We start from the raw sequence: 16,542 nt of genomic DNA, 5'->3' as shown, positions 1-16,542 counted from the left end.
TCAATAAAAGCTATTTTAACTGGGGTGAGATGACACCTCATTGTAGTTTTGATGTACATTTCTCTGATGTCCAATGATGTTGAGTGCCTTTTCATATATCTGTTTGCCAGTTGTAGGTCTTTCTTGAGAAATGTCTATTCAGACCTTTTGCCCATTTTTAAACGAGATTATTAAATTTTTTCCTATAGAGTTGTTTGAGCTCCTTATACATTCTGGTTATTAAACCCTTGTCAGATGAGTAGTTTGGAAATATTCTTTCCATTCTGTGGGTTGTATCTTCACTTTGTTGATTGTTTCCTCTGCTGTGCAGAAGGTTTTTAACTTGATGTGATCCCATTTGTCCATTTTATCTTTGGTTGCCTGTGCTTGTCAGGTATTACTCAAGAAATCTTTGCCCACACCAGTGTCCTGGGGAATTGTCCCAACATTTTCTTTTAGTAATTTCATAGTTCGAGGTCTTATGATTAGGTCTTTCTCATTTGATTTGATTTTTTATATGACAAGAGATAGGGGTCTAGTTCTATTCTTTTGCATATGAATATCCAGTTTTCCCAGCATCATTTATTGAAGAAATTGTCCTTTCCTCAATGTATGTTCTTAGCACTTTTGTCAAAATGAGTTCACTTTAGACATATAGATTTATATCTGGGTTATCTATTTGGTTCCATGGGTCTGTGTGTCTGCTTTTATGCCAGCACCATGTCATTTTGGTTACTATAGCTCTGTAGTATAATTTGAAGTCAGGTAATATAATTCCTCTAGTTTTCTTCTTTCTGCTTAAGATAACTTTGGCTATTCTGGGTCTTTTATGGTTCCATATAAAATTTAGGATTGTTTTTTCTATTTCTGTGAAGAATGTCATTGATATTTTGATAGGGATCGCAATGAATCTGTAGAATATTTTGGGTAGTATGGACATTTTAAAAAACATTTAGAAAATTAAAAATGTTTCTAATCCATAAACATGGAGTATATTTCCATTTTTTGGCGTCCTCTTCAATTTATTCCATGAATGTTTCATTGTTTTCATTATAGAGATCTTTCACTTCTTGGATTATTTCCTAGGTATTTTATTTTATTTGTACCTATTGTAAATGGAATTACTTTTTTATTTCTTTTTCAGATCCTTTGCTGTTGGCGTATAGAAATGCTACTGATTTTATATGTTAATTTTGTATTCTGCAACTTTATTGAACTTATCAGTTCCAATAGTTTTTTGGTGGAGTCTGTGGGCTTTGCCAAATAAAAGACCATATCATCTGCAAATAAGGATAATTTCACTTATTCCTTTCCAATTTATGTGCCTTTATTTCTTTCTCTTGTCTGATGCTCTAGCTAGAACTTCCAATACTGTTGAATAACAGTGGTGAAACTGGGCATCCTTGTCATGTTCCAGATCTTAAAGGAAAGGCTTTCAGTTTTTCCTCATTTAGAATGATACATAGCTGTGCGTCTGTCATAAATAGCTTTTATTATGTTGAGTTATGTTCCTTCTATACCCAGTTTCTTGAGGGTTTATATCATGCAGGGATGTTGAATTTTATCAAATGCTTTATCAGCATCAATAGAAATAATCATATGGTTTGTGTCCTTTGTTTTGTTGATATGACGTATCACATTGACTGATTTGCATATGTTGAACTATCCTTACATCCCTGGGATAAATCCTACTTGATCATAATGAATGATCTTTTCAATGTGTTGTTGAATTTTATTTGCTCATATTTTGTTGGGATTTTTGTATCAATATTCATCAGTGATATTGGCCTATAGTTTTCCTTTTTCTCAATGTGTCTTTGTCTGATTTTGGTACCAGGGTAAAACTGGCCTCACAGAATGCATTTGGAAATATTCCCTCCTCTTCTATTTTCTTTCAATAGTTTGAGTAGGATTGTTATTAGTTCTTCTTTAAATGTTTGGTAGAATTCAGGAGTGAAGACATCAGGTCCCAGGCTTGTATTTGCCAGGAGACATTTTATTATGACTTTAACCTCAGTACTTTGCTTTTGATCTACTCAGAATTTGAATTTCTTAGTGCTTCACTCATGGTAGGTTGTACGTATCTAGAAATTTGGCTGTTTCATCTAGATTTTCCAATTTATTTGCATATAGTTGCTCATAGTAGCCACTAATCATACTTTGAATTTCTGTAGTATTAGTGTAATGTCTCCCTTTTTTCATCTCTAATTTTATTTATTTGGGTCTCCTCTCTTTTTTTTAGTCTGGCTAAAGGTTTGTCAATTTTATCTTTTCAAAAAACAACTTTTATTGATCTTTTGTATTCTTTGTTTCATTTTCATTTATCTCTGCTCTGATCTTTATTATTTTTTCTATTAATTTTGGGTTTGGTTTGCTCTTGCTTTTCTAGTTCTGTAAGAGGCAAAATTATGTTATTTATTTGATGTTTTTCTTATTTTTTTATATAGGTGCTAATAGCTATAAACGTCTTAGTACTGCTTTCGCTGTATCCCATAGGTTTTGTTATGTCATGTTTCCATTATCATTTGTTTTAATAAATTTTTCTGTTTTATCTTAATCTCCTCATTGACCCACTTGTCATTCAGGGCATATTTTAAAGTTCTATGTGTTTGTATAGTTTCCAAAATTCCTCTTGTTATTGATTTATAGTTTTATGTCATTATGGTCAGAGAAGGTGCTTGATATAATTTCAATTTGTTTTAATGTTTTAAGACTTGTTTTGTGACCTAATATATTGCCTATCCTTGAAAATGATCCATGTTTTTAGGAGAAGAATGTGTATTCTGCAGCCATTGGATAGAATGTTCTATAAATATCTATTAGGTCCACTTGGTCTATAGTGCAGATTAAGTCCAATGTTTCTTTGCTGATTTGCTGTCTGGAATATCTGGCTAATCCTGAAAGTAGGGTGTTGAAGTTTCCAGCTATTATTGTATTGGGGTCTCTTTATCTCTAATAACATTTGCTTTATATGCCTGACTGCTCCCATGTTGGATGCATATATATTTAAAATAGCTATATCCTCTGTTTTTTAGATCTTGTAGGTGTGTTTTATTGTTTTTTATTCTTTCTTCTGTTGTCTCCTCTGATTGTGTATTTTCAAACAATCTGTCTTTAAGCTAATTCTTTCTTCTGCTTGATCCATTCTGCTATTAGGAGACTCTGATGCATTCTTCAGTATGTCCATTGCATCTTTCAACTCCAGAATTTCTACTTGATTCTTTTTAATTATTTCAATCTCTTTGTTAAATTTATCTGATAGAATTTTGAATTCCTACTCTGTGTCATCTTGAATTGCTTTGAGTTTACCCAAAATAGCTATTTTGAATTCTCTGTCTGAAGAGTCACACATCTGTTTCTCAAGGACTGGTCCCTGGTGCCTTATTTAGTTCATTTGGTGAAATTATGTTTTCCTGGATGGTCTTGAGGTTTGTAAATATTTTTTACTGTTTTGGCATTGAAAAGTTAGGTTATTTATTTTAGTCTTAGTAGTTTGGGCTTGTTTGTACCTGTCCTTCTTGAGAAGACTTTCCAAAGGACTTGAGTCTTGTGATGTAAGTTGTATCTGCATTTGGACTTGGGTGTTGTGATCTAAGTTGTATCTACATTAGGATGCACCCCAACCCCAGTAATGCCGTGGTTCTTGCAGACTCATAGAGGCCCCACCTTGGTGGTCTTGGATAAGATATAAAAGAATTCTCTGGATTACCAGGGAGAAACTCTTGTTTTCCTCTCTTACTTTCTCCCAAACAAACGGAGTGTCTCTGTCTCTGCCAGCAATTTATCTTTAAGGAGCTGAAGCCCGCAATGACTTTATTCTTGAGTAGAGCAGCTGCAATTACCCATATACAATTATCACTGTGCATGAAGCCACAAAAACAAAAAACCCACCAGTGAATCCTCTAGTAGCTGAAGAAAATCCTTTTGGCTGTCATTGTGTGGCAGTCAACTCCAGATCATCATGATAATCAGGATCAATTTCTTCTGTCTTTATCTCAGCTGACAGTTACAAATTCAGGTTTAGTGAAACCTTTATTGCCATCACAAAATACTATTTGCAGCTTCAGGTTCTGTGAAACCAGCACAGTAATCAGAATTTCCAATTCATCAGAGTTTAAAATTGTAGGTGCACATATGACAAATTCTGAAATTGTGTCACTGGAAGTGATGATTGAAAGGCCAAAAGCCACATTACCCCTTAGGTTCTTCACACAGAACCACATATCAGCAACATAACAAAACGGAAGATTGCATTTCCAACACTATATGGGGTTGTCTTTGACCTGGAATCTTAATTAAGCCCTTAACAGATTATTCCATCATTTTAGTAATTAAGATTTATGTGCTTTGTATCCATTCACATGGTCCATCCACCAGCCTCTGCTCTAAACTTTCTTAAATATTATCCTCCAGTTTAGTTATTTCAAGACCTTTGACAAAGCAATCAAACCATTTGCTAATGTTCTGGCATCTGTGATATCCCTATCTCCAGCCATTTCTTCCTGCGCACAACCAAGTGAACTTCTTGCAGCTCAGTTCCCTGGGAGTATTTCACTTTACTACTGTCTTTCAAAGTTAGTTGTGTGTGTTGCCAGATTGGCCCTTGTAGATTTTTAGCTACCACCAACATATTGATCCAAGCAATCTGTAAACTAGACTTTTCTACCACTGGTTGATCATAGGGAACCCTGCATGAGTCCACAGGTGACAGTTGCAGGACAGGAATTGACACAACAGAAATAGGTGACATGGAGTCCAGGCCACTTGTCATGCAACTTCCTATGCCTTCAGCACCTGTTTGTATTCAGTCTTTAATGTAACATTTGCATTGAACAAACTGTCCCTCAAATGCCGAATCTCATGATGCAGTGGGTTTGAACTATCAACATGATTAGCAACTCAGTTTCATACTCATTTGATGTTCCATGGTCAAGTAGTCAATCTACTAAGGCCCAGCAGGATGTCAAGGGCAGCTTTTTAAATATCAAGTAGTCATTCTTTGCTGTAGAAGGTATGGCCTTGCTCCAGACCTTAAGGGACTATGTTGTGACTCATCACACAACATCCTTATCCATTATGATCACTTCTAACACTATTTGTTCTGTTAGATTACACATCTCGGATTGCTGGGCAACTTTTAACCTAACCTAGATGGGCTGCAGAGCCTCTCTTGCTCTGAGCCACACTCAAAGCTAGTGTCACTCTGAATTATCCAATAAAAGAGTAAGAATATTGTTCCCAAGCACAGCATATGCTACCTTCAGAATTCAAACAAACCCATCAAACATTATGCCTCCTCTTAGTGACAGTAAACGCAAGATGCAACAAATTTTCCTTTACTTTAGAGAGAATATCCAAGCACACCAAAGATATCTACATACCTAAAAAAGTCACCCCTTGGGCTGAATCCTAAATTCTTACAAGGTTTATCTCCCAGACTCTAGAATGCATGGGTGTTACTAATGTACCCACAGTACTTTTTATTTGTTGCTCAGCAAATCTAATTTGTATATTATTAATATAGTAAAATACCATGGCCTTTCAGAGAATTTTTTAATGATCAAGATCCCTGAAGATTATATTGCGTGGAATTTGGGGGCAATACAGTGAATATGTACTGCTGTCTTTCCTATGTAAACACAAGATACTTTTTTTTTTTTTTTTTGAGATGAAGTCTCACTCTGTCACCCAAGCTGGAGTACAGTGGCACAACCTCGGCTCACTGCAGCCTCCTCCTCCTCCTGGATTCAAGCAAGTCTCCTGCCTCAGTGTCTTGAGTAGCTGGGATTACAAGCACCTGCCACCACATCTGGCTAATTTTTGTATTTTTAGTAGAGACAGGGTTTTGGCTGGTCTCGAACTCCTGACCTCAGGTGATCCACCCACCTCAGCCTCCCAAAGTGCTGGGATTACAGGCGTGAGCCACTATGCCCAGCCATAAGATGCTTTTGACTCTCTTAATTGTAAGGACTGAGAAAAATGTCTTCATCAGATGCACTGCCAAGTACTATAGTCTATAATGATTTGTTACAGTAAAGATTCTACAATGAGCACAACACTTGGGATTAGGGCTACTAATAGGTTACATTTACAGTCAGCCATTGTCGTATGTCACATCTGTTTGGTTTTTGCAAAGACCAACAAATAAATTGAGCAAAGACACAATAGGAACCTTCTGAGGAACTATGTAAAATGTGCTTTAGAACAATCCACTCAAGTCAAGACGAGGTTAATATCTATGTTAACATCGATGTGGATTGGTCAATGGTTACAGAGAGAGTGTTAATGGTCTCATACTTCAAGGTTTGCACATTCATCAGAATGGGTGAATGTGCTCTCACAGAATCCTAAATAGCAGTGGCAGAGAGGATCTAGGGTAGGTATGCAATACAACTGAGGTACAACAGATGCTTACAACTAGAGGCTACAATAGTTGGAGCACAAAGGTGGCTCAAGAAAATGCGAGATCAGGCCTAAAAAATACATTAGTCATTTGGAAGACAGTTGCAATATTTTAGGCATAACTCCATAAAGGTCTGAACTAAGGTACTGATGGCATTATGATGAAAAGGGGATAGTTTCAGTAGATACTTACGAGGAGGCTGTCAAGGAAGTAAAATAAAAAGTGACCAACATATTGTTTCTTACATTTTTGACCTCAGACTGTAAGATGCCCTGTAACAAAATGATTCCTTAGAAAACATCAAGCTGAGAAATGTTGGTTTATACACAAGCAGTCCTCTTCTCTGTAAGAGTTTTATTCTAAAATGCAAATTCCTGTATCTAGATATCTATGCTAATGACCACCAGACATCAGAGAAAAAAGTCCATGTGGCAGCGTTTAAATCTAAGCCAATTTAATATAGACAATTCTGATATTTTTATTTTACTACATTGTTTTAAAATATTAATTGGTTGAAACAGCATTCAAATCAATGATTAGGTAGCCCTTTGAATACAAAAGAAAATCAAATTAACTTATAGCTGACTATAAAGTAGATGAAAGCTAGCACCAGGGTAGTCTCCTAATTCATGAAGATATTTCATAGCCAGGAAGTGTTTAGATCTGGAATTCTTTGAATTGGGGATATTTTTTAAATCTTCCCCTTCTTTACATTGCTGGTGAGAATGTAAAATGGTACAGCCAATGTGGAAGATAATTTTGTGATTCCTCAATAAATTAAACATGGAATTAGCATAAGATCCAGCAATTTCACTCCCAGGTATATATACACAAAATAATTAAAACAGGTGTTCTGGCAAAAAAATTCAACATGAATTTTCATAGGATCCTTAGTCACAACAGCCAAAAGATGGAAACTACCCAAATATTTCTCATGGATGAACGGATAGACTGTGATATATCCATAGAATGGGAATGAAGTACTGATAGATACTACAACTAGATGAGCTTTGAAAATATTATGCTAAGGAAACGAAGCTAGTCACAGAAAAACATATTTTTTATATATATATATATATAAAACAGAATATATATACATAACATGTTATATATATTTAATATATATAATCACATAATATATATATACTTATATGAAATGTTCAGAATAGGTAAAAATATAGAGAATGAAATTCAACTGGTGGTTACTTGAGGCTAGGAGGGTAAAAGTATAGAAGGATTGCTCTAAAAAGTACAGGGCTACTGTTTGTAGTAATAAAAAATGATCTAAACTGACTGTAGTGATAGTTGTACATACCTGTGAAAATACTCAAAATGCATTGAGTTGTACGTTTTCTTTTTTTAAAAAAAGAATTGTATAAATTTAGGGGGCACAAGTGCAGTTTTGTTACATGGATATATTGCACAGTGGCAATGTCTAGGCTTTTAGTGTTACCATCACCCAAATGGTGTACACCATACCCATTAAGTAATTTCTCATCCCTCAACCGCCTCTACTACCCCAACTCTTCTGGGTCTCCTATGATTATTGTTCCACAAGTTATGTCTATATCATTATTTGGCTCTTACTTATGTGAGAACACATATTTGGCTTTCTGATTCTGAGCTGTTTCACTGAAGATGATGGCCTCCAGTTCCATCCACGTTGCTGCAAAAGACATGATTTCATCCTTTTTATGGCTGAATAGTATTCTGTTGTGTGTGTATATACAGTGTGAAATATATATTGTGAGATATATATACATATATATCATAATTTCTTTACTCATTCATCTGTTGATGGACAGAGGTTGATTTCATATCTTCAGTATTGTGAATAGTGCTGCTATAAACATACAAGTGCAGGTATCTTTTTTATATAATGATTTCTTTTCCTTTGAGTATATGTCCAGTCATGGGATTACTGAATCAAATAGCAGTTGTACTTTTAGTTCTTTGATAAATACCCAAACTATTTTCCATAGAGGTAGCTCTAATTTACAATCCCACCAGTAGGAGGATGCAAAGGAAAGCATTCCATTTTCTCTGCATCCTCACCAACATCTATTCTTTTTTTTTTTTTTTGTCTTTTTAATAATATTCATTCTGACTGGTGTAAGATATCTCATTGTAGTTTTAATTTGCATTTATCTGATGATTAGCATTTTTTCATATGCTTGTTGACCATATGTATGTTTTCTTTTGCAAAATGTCTATGTATGTTCTTTATCCATTGTTTAATGAGATTATTTGGGGTTTTTTGTGTGTACTGAGTTGTGTGAGTTCAAATGAGTGAATTGTATGACGTATGATTATATCTCAATAAAGCTGTTTAAACTTTTTTTTAAAAGTCTTCTCCTTCTTTTTAAAAATATACATCTACCTACATTTATTTTTCAAGAATGGTTTTGCTGAACATAAAATCCATCCCTCAGATTTCCTTTGGAGGCTCCAAAAGGATTCCCAAGCACATTTTGGCTGCATAATAGCAGCATAAATTAATGATGATGGACACCATTTTTCACACTAGAAAAGGCGTGAAAGAACACTTCAAAATGTTAAAACTAGGTCATAAACAACATCGGAAAAAGAAACTTTGGTTGTGCAGTTGTGAAAATTAGAAGCTGTTTCTTGTGTGTAGTAGGGAAGAATTGAGCCAAGGGAAGCAGTAGCTTGTTTTAACAATGTTCTAAGAAAGTTTACTTTACTCCCTAGTCAACTGTGAACCTATTTCTTACAAGAGGGTTGGAAGCAAACTTTCTGAATAACCTTCAAGTGTTCTTACCAATTTCCATCAAATCCAACAAACTTAAGTCACTGGAGATACTAACAGAAAGAGACTCAAAAGTCCTAAGCAATTCTCTGAGAAACTGTAGAAATCATAAGTAATAAGAATCTAGTCTTCTTTCCCAAACCACTAGTGATTTACAACAGTTTTATCAGGCTTTCTATACTAAAGCCAGCTATCATTTCAACTCTTGAAGAAATACTGCTACAACACAATAATAATAGCTTTTTAGTAAATTGTAGGATACAAGTTGACCTTCTACAAAAGAGCTGAGAGGAAGAAGGGAGGACTGCGTGCTTCAGGATATGGTTTCTGTATTCTATTTCATGTCAAGTGCCAATTATTTTTCATTCCAAAAAGGCACAGAGAAGGCAAATACTTCTATTTTATTTTTTCCACTAGCTTTCCTAATAATTACAAAGGAAAAGACACAATAGTAACAACATGAATATTGCTTACCTATTATAATTATGATATTCCCAAACATATTTAATAACCTCTTTGTTTTCTCTTCAAATATTCACTGTGGAGATACAATATTCTAAGTACAATTTATATGGTCAAGACAAAGGACATAACATCAAAAATTGCAAAAGGAAAAATGCATGCCTTCAAATTTAAAACATAAAAATATTGTGATATAGATGTTGCCCCATAGGTGACAAGCCAATTCCTGCATAAGCTAATTATTCCAGTTTACCATGCCTACAGTTAGGCTACCAAATAAGACCACTTGATATTTTGCACTCCAGCCAATTGGCCATATTTTTCTCAGATAACTAAATCTAAGGACATTAGCACACAATTCATTCAAGAATGTCTTTTTTAAAAGGAAAACAAGCCTTTTGTTTAACTAAACACTAATTTCTAATATGAAGCTAAGTGAATTTAAGAAAATATACTATCATAGGAAAGAAAAGATAAATATGATAGTCTGTTCACTCAGAGTTTTAGCTGAGGACCCAAAACTCATAAAAATAAGTATCTCTACATTCTAAAGAGAGCTACCAAGCCTGTAGCAGTAAGACTTACCAAAATGTAACAGAACAGTTCCCTTGTTTGGGTTCCCCCAGAAAAGAGAGTCTGAGGAAAGTATTTGTATTCAGCTAGTTCATGTAGCAGTCTGTCCCAGAAAACAAGAGTGAAGAAACAGGAAAATTAAGACAGGGAAGGTGCAAAGCCAACTCATGGGGCCTTAGTGAGGCTGCTGCCATGGGCAACAGGGGCTCCCTTCTGCAGGAACCTCTGAGGAACACAGAATGCCCCACAGGATGGCATACCCAGAAGAGAGGAGTCTGGGGCATTTGTCTACAGGTTTGTCCACTGGTTGAGGGTTGCTCGGAATATTAACTGCACTGCACTTTGGGACTCGACCTACAAGGGGCCAAGGGGACTCTTGCTATTTACAGAAGGTCCTAAGACAGAGAAATGGAGAGATCTATAGTAGATGCTTGAGGTGGAATGATATCCACATACTTAATTCTGTCCATCACAGCCATGACTGGAATTTGGGAAAAAAATGAAGCAAAGGAATGAGATTCAGGGTTCCAAAAATGCAACAGACTGAATGTTTCTGTCCCCACAAAACTCATATGTTCAAATCCTAACTCTCAATGTGATGGTATTAAAAGGTGGGGCCTTTGGGAGATAATTGGGTCATGAAGATGAAGACCTCATAAATGGTATTGGTGCCCTAAGGGATCCCAGAGAACTTTCTAGCCCTCTTTGCACCATGTGAGGATACAAGAAAGAAAACAGATCATTTGCAAACTGGAAGAGGACTCTTACCAGAATCTGGCCATGCTGACACCCTTATCTTGGACTTTCCAGCCTCCAGAACTGTGGACAATACATTTCTGTTATTTATTAGCCACTCGGTCTTCTGCTATAGCAGCCTGAACTAAGACCAAAAAAAAAAAAAAAAGCATTTGTTACATAGATCCACCCCACTCCTACCCTTCTTTATAAGAAACATTTGAAATGTTTGAAACTGATCAAAAAGAATAATGCCTTGAAGCAAAAAATATTTAACACATTCTGGCATTTCTCTTACTATTCTTATAGGAGAGAGTATAGGGTTGCTTTTCAGCTGCCAAGGCAAGTGAGGAAGCTTTAAAAAAAAAAGAACTCTTCTAAGTGCCTGGAGACGTTTGCAAGAGAAGAGCCTTGCATCTCACCAGGCATCTTTCTCCCTACCTGAAAGAAATGCTAAGGCCTGCCTCTGCTGCTAACAGAATAGAAAACCAAAGCATTTCTACAAGATCTTAACATGTCTCCTTATACTTGCCATCTTCTTATTTGGAAATTCTGAAGATAGCAGGCTAGCTGGAGCTATTCATATGCACAGAGCAAAGAGAAGAGAATGCAGTTATGAGATCAAAGTGACCCTCTGCCATATAATGCAGCAAAGTTATATGAGCTTCCTTTGGCCATATAGACACTTTGCATGATCAATTAGAATGGTCTTCAAAGGACATTGCCCAAGAGAGCTGCCTGCAGGATGAGGGACCACAGCAGAAAGGAGCCGTGTGGGATATATCACTGAAAGGCAACAGTGAAAGGGAGTCAGAAGAGGTCAAAGAGTGCATTTTCTTGGTCAGTATGGCAGACGACTAGTTGTCCCCACAAAATTATTTTCCCTTCTTGCTGGACATGTGACTATCAAGCTTCAGATTATATTTCCCAGCCTCCTCCCATGAAAAGAAACCACATGACTAAGTTATTACCATTGCAACAGTAACAGAAGTACTGGGTGCAACTTCTGCCTCACTTGCTAAAATAAAGTTGCTTGTCCTGGATTCACCTCTTTCCTCTTCTCTCGCTCTGAAAAACAGACATGTCCATGACAGCTTTTTGGTCATGCAAACCAGGTTAACACCTTAGGGGTTGGTGGAAGAATGAGATGGAAGGAACTCGGGTCCCTAAATGACCTTTTGAGGCAAAGCTGACTATCAAGTGAGAGAGTAATAAATCCCTATTTAAGCAAATGTTCATCATTTTTTTTTTATTATTGCTCCATGAAAAAGAAAGTAAATAAACTTAAGGTTAATCCTATTAATTTTTTATTTTAATTTGATTATGTTTCTAACAAGAGAGATTAAATCCAAAGAAATTAGACCTTATTGGATGTTAGAAGGCCACAAACCATTGTAATAGCTAAGATGCTTTTCATTCCCCCTTCGCCAATAACCAATTTTCACTACCATTAAGGATGCATGATTTAAGCTATTGTGTGTTTGTTCTCTTTGTTAGAGCAGCCTAATCTTTGCCCTCCCTTATACAGCGAGGAAGCTGAGAAGGGTGGAAATTTCTTTTGCATCCCCCTGGGGTCCACTATTACAGCCATAAGAGAAGCCTGGCCATAAGAAAAGTCACTTGAAAATTAAGAAAGAGCTAGAAACACCAGACAAGGCACCAGGTAAGTAAAATGGGCTTTGCCACATTTTCTCTCATCTTTTCCTCCTCAATCCCTGCTCCTCAACCCTGCTTGGAGAAGCCAGAGACAAAGGGCAGAGGAGAGAGGATATAAAAACAGGAGCTTATGGAAGTGGACTAGATCTTACTTTGCTTAGGTGAGAGAGATGGGTAGAGGAGCTTAAGAAAGCAAAGTTCTAATTTAGACTAGACTGGACATTTTAAAATTTATAAAGGTATTTAAAGCTATGGGTTTCATACAAGATGTCACCCAGAAATGACAGTGAGACATCCACAAAAGCAGTAGAGGCAGAAAAATAAACCTGTTTCCAAATTGTACTCTACCAAAGTCAGTACACCTGATTAACCTAGTTATTTGATATCCAATAAGTAAAGCATATGCACTGCAAATGTTCAAGAACAAATGATATTTCTCCCACTCATCCTTAGCTGTTATCAAACCTGCCTAAACTAATTGTGACAGCTTTTATCCTATTTGAGGTTCAGTCTTTTACTTCTCTTCATAGATACCTGCTAGAACTCTGAAGTCTGTTCATGGACCCCAATTATTTAATATGCCAATTATGATTTTGCAACTACTAAAAGAATTTAGAATCCTTTACAACAGGGGTTGTTCTATTTTTCTAGCCAAAGATTGTCACTCCATATTTACTAATGAGCTTTTCTAGAAATAAGAGAAAATGCTTAGCATCTCTACTTTTTTTATTTACTGAAGTACAAACATCTCAGGGTGATAGCAGGATTATGGGTGGCATCATTTAATAATAACAGCTTTTCAAAGTTATTTATTTATTTATTTATTTTATTTATTTATTTTTGAGATGGAGTTTCGCTCTTGTTGCCAGGCTGGAGTGCAATGGCACTATCTCGGCTCACCGAAACCTCTGCCTCCCAGGTTCAAGCAATTCTCCTGCCTCAGCCTCCCAAGTAGCTGGGATTACAGGCATGCATCACTAAGCCCGGCCAATTTTTTGTATTTTTAGTAGAGACGGGGTTTCTCCATGTTGAGGCTGGTCTTGAACTCCTGACCTCAGATGATCCGCCCACCTCGGCCTCCCAAAGTGCTGGGACTACAGGCATGAGCCACTGCGCCTGACAATTTCTTTATTTTTATAAAGCTTTTTTATTTTTATAAAGCTTTGGCACAAAAATTGTTGTGACATGTTTCCTAATTGCAGAGGGAGAGAGTGTTGCTTTTTAAAGTACATTTTTAAAGGAAGAACTTTTTAAAAATCTACAAAGTGATTTCTTACAAATGCCATTAGTCACAGAATTAAATGTGTTTTTCTCCAATTATTTATTTTACACTAAAATATAATAATATTATTCTTCCTCTGGAGAGTACAGATGTTAAGGGATAGTAGCATGAAACATTTAAAGAAAGCTGTCTTGGAAGGCTGAGGCAGGAGGATTGCTTGAGGCCAGGAGTTCAAGACTAGCTGAGTAAATAGCAAGACCCTGTCTCTACAAAAATATTTAAAAATTAGCCTGGCATGGTGGGACGCAACTGTAGTCCTAGCTACTTGGTAGGCTGTGGCAAGAGGATTACTTGAGCCCAGAAGTTTGAGGCTGCAATGAGCTACGATCGCACCACTGCACTTCAGCCTGGGTGACAGAGTGGGGCCCTGTATCAAAATGCTGCTTTGTTTCTTTATCCCATTCCAGCTCTTATGAGCCTAAAAATCTGTCTAAGCATAAAGTGTGTCCAGCTTTAAATAAGAGAGATGGAGAGCAAGGAGAATCTTTATACATATATCTATATAACTATATTGATAGATACAAATACAGATCTTGAAGAAGTCAAAACATCCAGCTCAAAAATGTCATCTATGAAAATACTTAGGTCTCAGAAACTCATAAACCCCAAAAGATAAACAAACAAATAAAAAGACTTATCTACTTCCAATTCACCAAGCGCTGACATCCTCTTTAATCCTCATCTCAAAACCTCTCACACCTTGAATGTAGCCTCTCTCTGTCCCAAGATGAGATACACATCCTCCTATCTTCTCTATCTTTCCTATCCTGTTATGAAGTCCCATCTCTGTAGTGGCTCACTGTTCTGCTCCACACAGCCTTCCTAGTTTCCCTAGTTTGGTTGCCTTTGATGCTTTCTCCAAGGATTCCTCTGAGAGAGCCACATGTACCAGGTCAACAGACTAAGCAAGTCAGTAGCCTATGCACTCATCAAGGGAGGGAACAAAGTCTTATTCAACCCTCTATTCCATTTCCCCAGCATAGCAAGTACTAGTTGAAAATGTTTTTATTTTGTTTTGCTTTGTTCTTGCATTAATTGAGTCACTGGATGAAGAGAAAGAAAAGGAAACATATTTCCTCCCAATGACATTATCACAGCATAGGTCCTAGATGTTTATTGTCAGGAAATCAGGCACCTGGTGGGGAAGTTAAACTGTTTTCCTCCCCTCAGCACCTTCAGCCTGCCTATTACCTGGTTATTAGTCATTTGATTTACCTCGGTGGCTGATGAGGACAGAGGCCGAGCAGTCCTCAACCACCTACTCCTTGCTTGTCAGATGCCACCTGCATCTATCTCTGCTTGACTAGATGCCACCAAGAAGCTATCTTGAGTCACTAGACAGATCCACCATTTCCAAACTAACAGCCATCCAAAAGCTTTCACTTAGATGAATGGAGTAATTTATAAGCAAGATAGGAAAGACAGAAAGAAAGATGGCATAAAGAGTGCTGCTTCAGCCCTTTCAATAAGGTCCAGCTTGTACACCAATAGCCAGTCTTGTCAAGCGCTCACTCTGCTTGTGCAGAGAAGCTGTTACCCTGCCGTCGAAAGTGCTGGAGGTTTTTGTTTGTTTGTTTGTTTGTTTGTTTGGCACATCACCATTCATTACCAGGAATAAAAATCAGCTTCTTATTTGAAGCTCTTTTTTCATCATGGCCCATTGGCCATGACTGATGTTACTTTAAGTAAGAAAGCCTCATACATAGGAAGTGCTTGCTCTAGTTAAGATAAAATCCAGAGGACGCAGAAACTGTACAGGATAACAGGTGTCTTCAAACTTCCCTTTCCCACCTTTCTTATATATAAAGACACAAGAGCCTACTCTCAAGCCACAGTTACTTACAAGTCATTACACAAATGTCCAAGAATCCAGAATTGTATCCTTATACAACCTAAATATTCCATAATACTGTTGACATTGATTCACCTCTTAAGATCATACCTTGGACAAGGATATGCAAGTTATTTTCACTATAAATAATAAATACATCATTTTATATTTCATTTGTCATACTTCCCATTAAATCATTTCTTAAAAAGAAATCCAACAGCATCAATTCTTTTTTAAAGTTGTTCCAATTATTCTTAAAATAATTAGAATATGGCTTACTGTATTCTTTTAGTAATCGATATTTCTTTCTGGCAAAACATTATGTGATTTTTTAAAATAAGATAATAGCTTCCATTACAACAAAATGACTATTTCTCTCAACATACTTGAACTTCATATGAAGATGGAACCAACGAAAGGAGGAATGCTCTCAGCGATTTATTAACATTTAGTCAGTTAGATTTCACTTACAAGAAGGGCACCTGGCATCTTTCATTAGTTCTATTACCACAATTGCAAGGGCTAGGATAATAGTGGCATATAGGAGGGAAAAAACTAAAAGAGGGATTTACTTTAAAATTAGCTCAAGATGCATGAAGTAAACAATTTTTAAAACCCATAAATAGACAGCTAGCTAATAGTTATTACATTCAATAATTCAGCATGATATGCATGACGATTTTGACCTCCAAAATAATTTAGCGCCTTGAGCTGAGATTAAATGCAGAACATTAATTTTTCTCTCTGGTTGTCAAGCCAACCAAGAGACCCGTCAAATCCATTTAAATAAAGCCTGCATCATGTAATAATATTAAAGGGAATAAAATACTAATATGGGCCTGTGGTAGAAC

The sequence above is a fragment of the Pongo abelii genome, chromosome 3 (assembly GCF_028885655.2).
Source record: "Pongo abelii isolate AG06213 chromosome 3, NHGRI_mPonAbe1-v2.0_pri, whole genome shotgun sequence".
NCBI classification, from domain to species: Eukaryota; Metazoa; Chordata; class Mammalia; order Primates; family Hominidae; genus Pongo; species Pongo abelii.
This window is presented reverse-complemented; position numbering follows the sequence as displayed.